This window comes from Phasianus colchicus, chromosome 3 (genome assembly GCF_987193195.1).
Source record: "Phasianus colchicus chromosome 3, bPhaCol1.hap1.1, whole genome shotgun sequence".
Taxonomy (NCBI): Eukaryota; Metazoa; Chordata; class Aves; order Galliformes; family Phasianidae; genus Phasianus; species Phasianus colchicus.
In genome coordinates, this window is record NC_143438.1 from 74,507,710 (window position 1) to 74,515,132 (window position 7,423).

A 7,423-nucleotide genomic window follows, 5' to 3' on the forward strand; every position below is an offset into this window, starting at 1 on the left:
CTCTCTCTGTAAGGAACTTCCCTCTGACATCCAAACTTCTCTGACATCTAAAATTCTTAATTCACCTCCTTGTCTGGATGAGCTATTTCACCCATGATCACACTCCATCATGGTGTGCTGATGCCAGTATGAGACAGAGCACCTTTAAGAAAACTGCTAACCTGAAAAAACAGAGTAAAATTGTAAGTGTAGAACTATGACACGTGGATTGTATACAGAGCAAACAGGGCTCTGGACATGGCCCAGTTATCAAATTAATTCATAATAATAATAAAAAAAACCAACAACAAAAAAAACACTATTCTAAAATTAAAAATGTTTAAATGTATTTTATCCAAAAACATAAATATGTATATGCAGAAGCTGTCTAAGCAATCAAAGTCCACACACCTGCCCGACACTGTCAGTACTGCTGAACACATCCCAGCCTTTTGCAGAAGATGGCTGTGTAAGCCTTGGTTCAGCACGGATGGCTACCTGACAGGGATGATATCAGTCCTGACAAAGACAGCCTGGCTCTCCTCCTGGCCTTCCTACCACTAGTATTTAATATGAATACTAATATTTAATAAACTTTCAGACAGAGGGAAAGAAACCTGGTTTTCCCATAGCTAGATGCTCCAGCTCCTGAAACAAGAGGCCAAAGTGGGGATGGCAGAGCCACCCATGCGCAAGGCAAGGCCCCAGATCCACGTGAGGTGAGGGACATAATCCTCGGACAGAATGGCCTGGGTTGGAAGGGACCTCAAGGATCATCAAGCTCCAACCCCTCTGCCACATGCAGGGCCACCAATCTCCCCATTTAATACTAGACCAGGCTTCCCAGGACCCCATTCAACCTGACCTTGAACACCTCCAGGGACACCCTGTTCCAGCACCTCACCACTTTCTCTGTAAAGAACTTCCCCCTGACATCCAACCTAAATCTTTCCTCCCTCAACTTAAAACCATTTCCCCTTGTCCTGCAGTTATCTACCCTTTCAAAGAGTTGATTCCCCTCCTGTTTGTAGGCTCCCTTTAGGTACTGAAATGCTGCAATGAGGTCACCCCGCAGCCTTCTTTTCTCCAGGCTGAACAAGCCCAGCTCCCTCAGCCTGTCCTCATAGGGGAGGTGCTCCAGCCCCCTGATCATCTTCGTGCTCTCCTGTGGACCCTCTCCAACAGCTCCCTGTCTTTCTTGTACTGGGGGCTCCAGACCTGGACACAGTACTCCAGACGGGGCCTCACAACAGCAGAGTAGAGGGGGACAATCACCTCCCTGTCCCTGCTTTCCACCCCAGACAGAACTGAAGCTTTCTGACAACCCACTGCAATGCACTGCTCTACTCAGTATTTCTGCCTGCATAGCCTACACCTGCCCTCTTAAGCTAGATCTCTTTGGGGATATGGTTCCAACTCATTCTCTCCTCCTTATCTGCCATTTACCTTGGGTACTCAGTTTAGTGCTGTGCCTGCCCTTTGGCAGTAAAGGACCTGGGGTAAGGGAGCATGACCCAGAGTGCACACACATGCACCTCTCCGTGCAGTAGTGTATCCAAAGCCTTGTGTGCTCTGCTCTGCTGAACAGTTGCTCCCTTCCTGCAGTCCTTGGGCAAACTGCACTGGGAGACAGTAAGGAGCAGAGTATGGGAATGCTGAACAGAAGCATTCACAGTATGTATTGCAAGAGAGGAGGAGAAAGCATAGTGAGAAAAAAGGGACAGGTAAGCCACTGCACCAGGGAGAAAAAAATCACAGAATCATAGAATCACAGAATGGCTTGGGTTGGAAGGCACCTCAAGGATCATCAAGCTCCCACCCCGCTGCCAGGAGTGTATTATGAGTTAGCATCAGTTGAGGAGAGGAACTCCTGGCAGCAGAACAGCAGTGCTTCAGGAATCACCACAATGAAGATGAGAGGTGTAAGTAGAGCAGCACACATGGAAGCAAACCCTTCAGAGAAGCATTGGGGAAATACTGTCGGGTATAAGTATGCAAACATCTGTCCACAAGGAAAGCTTATCTGCTTCCATCACAGAACTGTTGCATCCACAAAGCCTTGCGGCAGGAATTGCCTGGAGCATATATCCTGGAGTAAAGCTTCATGTACATGTGTATTGTTCCACCTTTACTGAGCATCTCAACCAAAATGAGCAGAACGGGACACAGCAGCAGGAAGGAAAGAATTAAAAATGAAAACCTGCCAATGAGTTGTGAAGTGCATCACAAGGTAAACCATCAGCACAGGAGATGCAGAGAAGGGGGAGATTTTGCTGAGAATACCAACGAAGCAAGAACCTTGAGCAAAAAGCAGTAAGCCTTAAAGAAGCAGCAAAGGAAAAATTGGCATACTGAAAAATATTATCCAAAATGCTCCATGAACCAAAACGAAATACCACTGTCAGAGCTCCCACGGGGAAAAGAAACAGAGCCAGGCAAGCATGCTCCAGTGCACACTGCTTCCAGCGGCAGCCCTGCAACCAGCCCCACACCTTCCTGATGGCCCTCCAGCCATTCCCACACAGCCACTCACAGGCACATGGGTCTCGGGGAGACAGACTGATCCCCACTGCTGGCAAACCTGCTCAGCTGCCACGAGGTCCCATGAATGCATTTGGGAAGAAAGGGGGCTGGAAAGAGAAGAGCATCCATTGAACCTAGTGCCAGCATGAGAGTTTATCAAGTGGGGCCCTAAAATGGAGTTATGGAGGTGAATTAAGGCTGCTCAGGGTGGATGGCAGCATGGAGCAGACTGGTAGGAGAGCTGGTGGGGGCTCACCAGAAGCCAAGATCTGCCAAAGGCTGGGGAGGTTGGGCTCCCACAGGAGATCTCAGCGTCACATGCTGTCCTTCCCTGTCTTGACAAAGCCAGAGGGAGAATGGAGGGGAATGGGACAGAAGCTAGTTGGTTAGGAACAAATCAGACAAAGATGTGCAGATTCACCCAGGAACAATCACCTTCAGATAGCTGGAACCACGGGGAGCTTCCTGCTGCCCACAGTCCCTGGGCTGTGCTGGTGCAACTCAGAATGCTGGCCTTGGTTAACCTATTTCACCACAGCCTCACCCCTTGGCCCGGGCAATGCTCGAGCTGCTCCCAGGCTGAGCTCCAGCCTTCTGGGGGCACCCCTGGGCTCACCAGTTGCTGTCTGTGGATTTACCCAAGTTGTGCTTCTGGAGACGCAGATGAGTTACTCAATATGGATATAACACAGATGGAATCTTATTCCTGCAAACAAACTGTTGCTGAGATGGCCTCACCACAAGGCTCTTTGCAAGAGAGAACAATATCTTTTGGAAAGGCTGTGACTCATACCATGACCTGAGGAAAACCCATTCTCAGTAGAACAAGGTTTGTACACATTTTTCAAAGTAGAACAAAATGTGGGAATTCTAGAAAAACAAAACAAAGCAACAGAGAGTAAGTAAAATAACATTGTGCAACGTGTTTGATGACTTGTTTTCCTCTCTCATCTCTACAGCCAAACACAACCGGTCTGACAACTTCTGGAGTGCTCACGCAAAGCCCTCTGACGAGGCAGCTCCGCAGCTCCTGGTGCCACAGCCACTGCTGGGCCTGGAGGTGGGACACCCACACCCTGTGAGCTCCAGAACAGCTTTCCATCCCCTCCTGGGCAAGGCCCCTGCATGCATCTTCACTCACAGGCTGCTTCAGAAAGCCACAACTGCACGCACTGTGAGGAAAGGGGGCTGTGTGAAGAGTTTGGTGGAAAATACGCGAAGTATCGGCAGAGGGAAGATCTGTGCTCCAGACCACAGACAGGAGCTTTCCACTTCGGCTGTGGTTCTAGGCTGGTGGTCACTTCCCATCTGTATGAATCTGGTTCTTACCTGGAAAACCATGGGAGGGGGAACCAAAGTGGCAAATCTAACAGAGGCAAGGAACAGAATTAAGCAAGCTTCTACTTGTACCAGTCAACGCAACGCATTTGGAGCACACTTGATACTGTAATGCCTATTTTACCTCATCTACTGACTTCAGGTTTAACCAGGACCATGCACAATGCAAGGTCGTGTTGATGCAGTGTGACACAACAAACTAACCTGCCCAGGGCAGCATTTTTATTTCAGAGTGCTCAGATATCACACGGAATACTCTAAAGACTGCTCAGGGCTATCAAAAGAGCATCTCCAGGCAGCAACAGCCAGCTGGAACAAGACTTGGTTCGGGATGTTTCTTTAGCAGATTACGTGGGGAACAGGAGACTCTTTGGCACAGAGACATCCTGCTCTTAGTACATAATGTGCAACAGGCCCATTATGTTGGCTTGTAGTTGTTTTTTTCCCCCTTAATAATTACATTCAACCTTAATTCAACAAGTGAGAAAGCTAAGAAATGTTTCAAATTATTTTATTTTTGGAAAATATTTTCTTTGTTCTTGTTGCCCAACTACTTCAAAGGGCATTGCAACTACATTCACACCTTGTGGTTTCAGCGTAGCCAAAAACATTTATTTCAAATTTGTATTCAACTCTTGTATTCTAAGAATTTGTAATGCTGCCAACTGCATTTTCATTTGGAGACAGCTAATATCTGCCATTATTAACCACATCCTACAGAAAGTAAGGGGGACTACAAGCCTTCCTTCATAGAAATAGTTTCACTATATAGACCCACAGTTGCCTAAGTGATGGCAGTTACATGGCTGCCTTGCTGAAGTCTCTGCCTGCCTCATCGAGGAATCATACCCTTGGTTGTCTATTTTTATTTTTTGTATGCTCTTTCTGTTACAGAGAAAAATCTGTAAAGAAGCAAGGCAGCAAGTGAGTTACAGTCATGGCTCAGAAGAAATAAAGAAACAGGCTCCCAAATGCAAATTGGTTCCCATGGGAGTAATGCATAAGGAGGATTCCCCCAGGCCCCAAGTCTTGACATGAACATGGGCCCAGTATACAGACAGACCCCTTTTGCTAGCACCAGAGTTGCAGATGCTTTCCAAGTTGGCTTGATGGTCTTGAGACTTGGTCAAACACCTGCAGCATTTCTGAGCCAGAATTCATAGATTTCCTACGGCTATTCAATGCAAAGGTGTGATATGTATCACTTGCCATGATGCTAATTGATTCAATAGTACTTAAGGTATGGCATCTCCCTTTGTAAGGAAAGGACAAGCTGATTAAAAAGAAAATGGGAGGGGGGAAAAGGAAACTGGCCAATTTAGTTCAGTGTCCACTGGTATCATAAAAAGGAAACCAAGATAAGAACAGAGACCTTTTTGAGAGCAGCCTTCAGTTTCAGTAAATTCAGCCCAGAGCTGCCTGCTGAGGTAGCATTTCCAACCTCAAACTGCATTTCAAGAGCCCATTCTTGACATGGGGAGCTGCCAGAGTTCACTCATGCAGTAACACGGTTTGAACTACTGCAGAAGAGAGTAATATCATTCCTAGCATTAGTGGAATAAAAATCCCATTTCCTAGACTTCCGTAGGGCAGAATGCACACATCCAAATTACCTCTGCTCCAAACTTTGAGTTGCACATAAAAACACATTCTGCATGGGAAAGCTGACAGTGGAATACAGTACCATTCATTCATTCAAATCACCATTCATTTGAAGAGCAGGCTTTTGGCCACTGTTGAATTCTGAAGTGTTCACTCTGGTTAGAGAATGGAAGATGGGGAAGGAGCGAAATACCGGAAGATTCAGAAAATCAGCTTAGCACTGAGCAGTTGCATGGCTGTAAAGGATCAGTGTAAGCCTGTGACACATGCTATGAGAGAATGTAGCATAAGTGACTGCCTATTACACTGTCTCTAACCCAGAGCAACCGCCACTAAATAAATGGATTTTTCTGTATGGTGAATTGTTTAAATGCAGTAGTGATACTCAAAAGATACACTGATAGAGATACTAATGCCATCTCTAAAACAAAAAAATACTTATCAAATAGTCTGATTACATGTCTGATATACAGTGAGAAAGTAATTAGGAGTAGGGAAAAAAAAAACCTATGGTAGAAGAAAAAATGAAAGTTTCATTTCCTTAAGCCTTCACGATAACCCCTGCTGAACTGCCCTATTCTCTATTTTCTTCTATCACAAACAGTACCTGGTATTTCAGGCTGGTGCAGATGCTACTGCTTGACACACCCACAAAAGCCTTCCAGTACAAAGCTGGAACAACTTCTCTTTCCCTCCCTTCTCTGTCTCCCCATGAGAGTTTAAATAACTTGCACATTGTTTAAAATGCAAAAAAAAAAAAATTCAACTCCAGCAGACTCAGTGAAAGCCCGTTACCTCAGTTCTTATTTCCCCAGGTAAGAGGCAGGCTCTCAAGTTTCCTTCTAGGGCCTCAACACTCCTGGCATAGACTGGTCTCTAGGTCCATCTCCAATTCTTTCACATTTTTACTATGGTGCTAAAAAGTTTAGTTTTTAAAACTCTCTCCAAAGCTTCTACATAAGGTCAATAATAGGAACACTAAGGTTGTACATTCTACCTCTTACCCATTGATACATCTTGCTTGAATGGCCTCCATTGGGGCATTTTGGAATTTACCATCAACTTTCAGAAATCCTTAAATGCAGTCACACAACTCAGCAAGACTGGAAACTAAAGGATGACCAATCTGCCTCCATCAGGAGGGGGCTAAATATCAGAACTGTACAAGCTCATCCTACCGTATTTTTTGTGATGTGGGGGATAAAGGATTCATTTGTGCCAGACCACCTCTCTATGCTGGCTTACTTCCCAAATTGATTCAGTGAAAAGAAAAATCCTTTCTGAAGTTCTCTGCAGAAGGGGAAGAAATAAAGTCCAACTCTTGCTAATTATTTTTAGGGGTGAGGAGGGCATTTCAGAAAGCATACTACAGTCCTCTGATTGCAGCAATAGGTCCAGAAAACATTGACATCCTCCTCCAGAAAACAGATTTCAGATAGCCTTCTATCAACAGCTCATTAACCTCCCTGCCTGCAATTCTGCAGAAATTGTATTCTTTGAATACAACACTGTTGCAGACAATTCTCACTCATTCACCTCTATCCATACTGCTCTACCTTCACCTCAGACATAGTGAAGTTCATCTTCAGGTTCAAGGTTAACTCCAAAGGAATAGCAGCTGACCTATATGGAGACTGCTCCTTCCTCCAAACACTGTAAGAACAGTGTGCAAGTGCCACATGGGATTGTGGTGTGCTACAGAATCCCATTACAAACCTTTTATAATGACATTTCATACCAACCAAGGTGTAGTATTTAAAGGGCTATTTCTAATCAGACACTGACAAGAGCCCAGACAGCGTGCTATTAGGGATTTTAAAACGCAGATGTGGATCTAGCTATTCTTTTTGTTTAATGCTTAAGCTTATATTTTCAGTAACAGGTAGCTATAACATTCTGCTACAAAAAAAGCTGGATTCTAACTTGGTATTCTGAAAGGCCTTGTCAGAAGTACAACGTACAAAAAACCATGACAATTAAA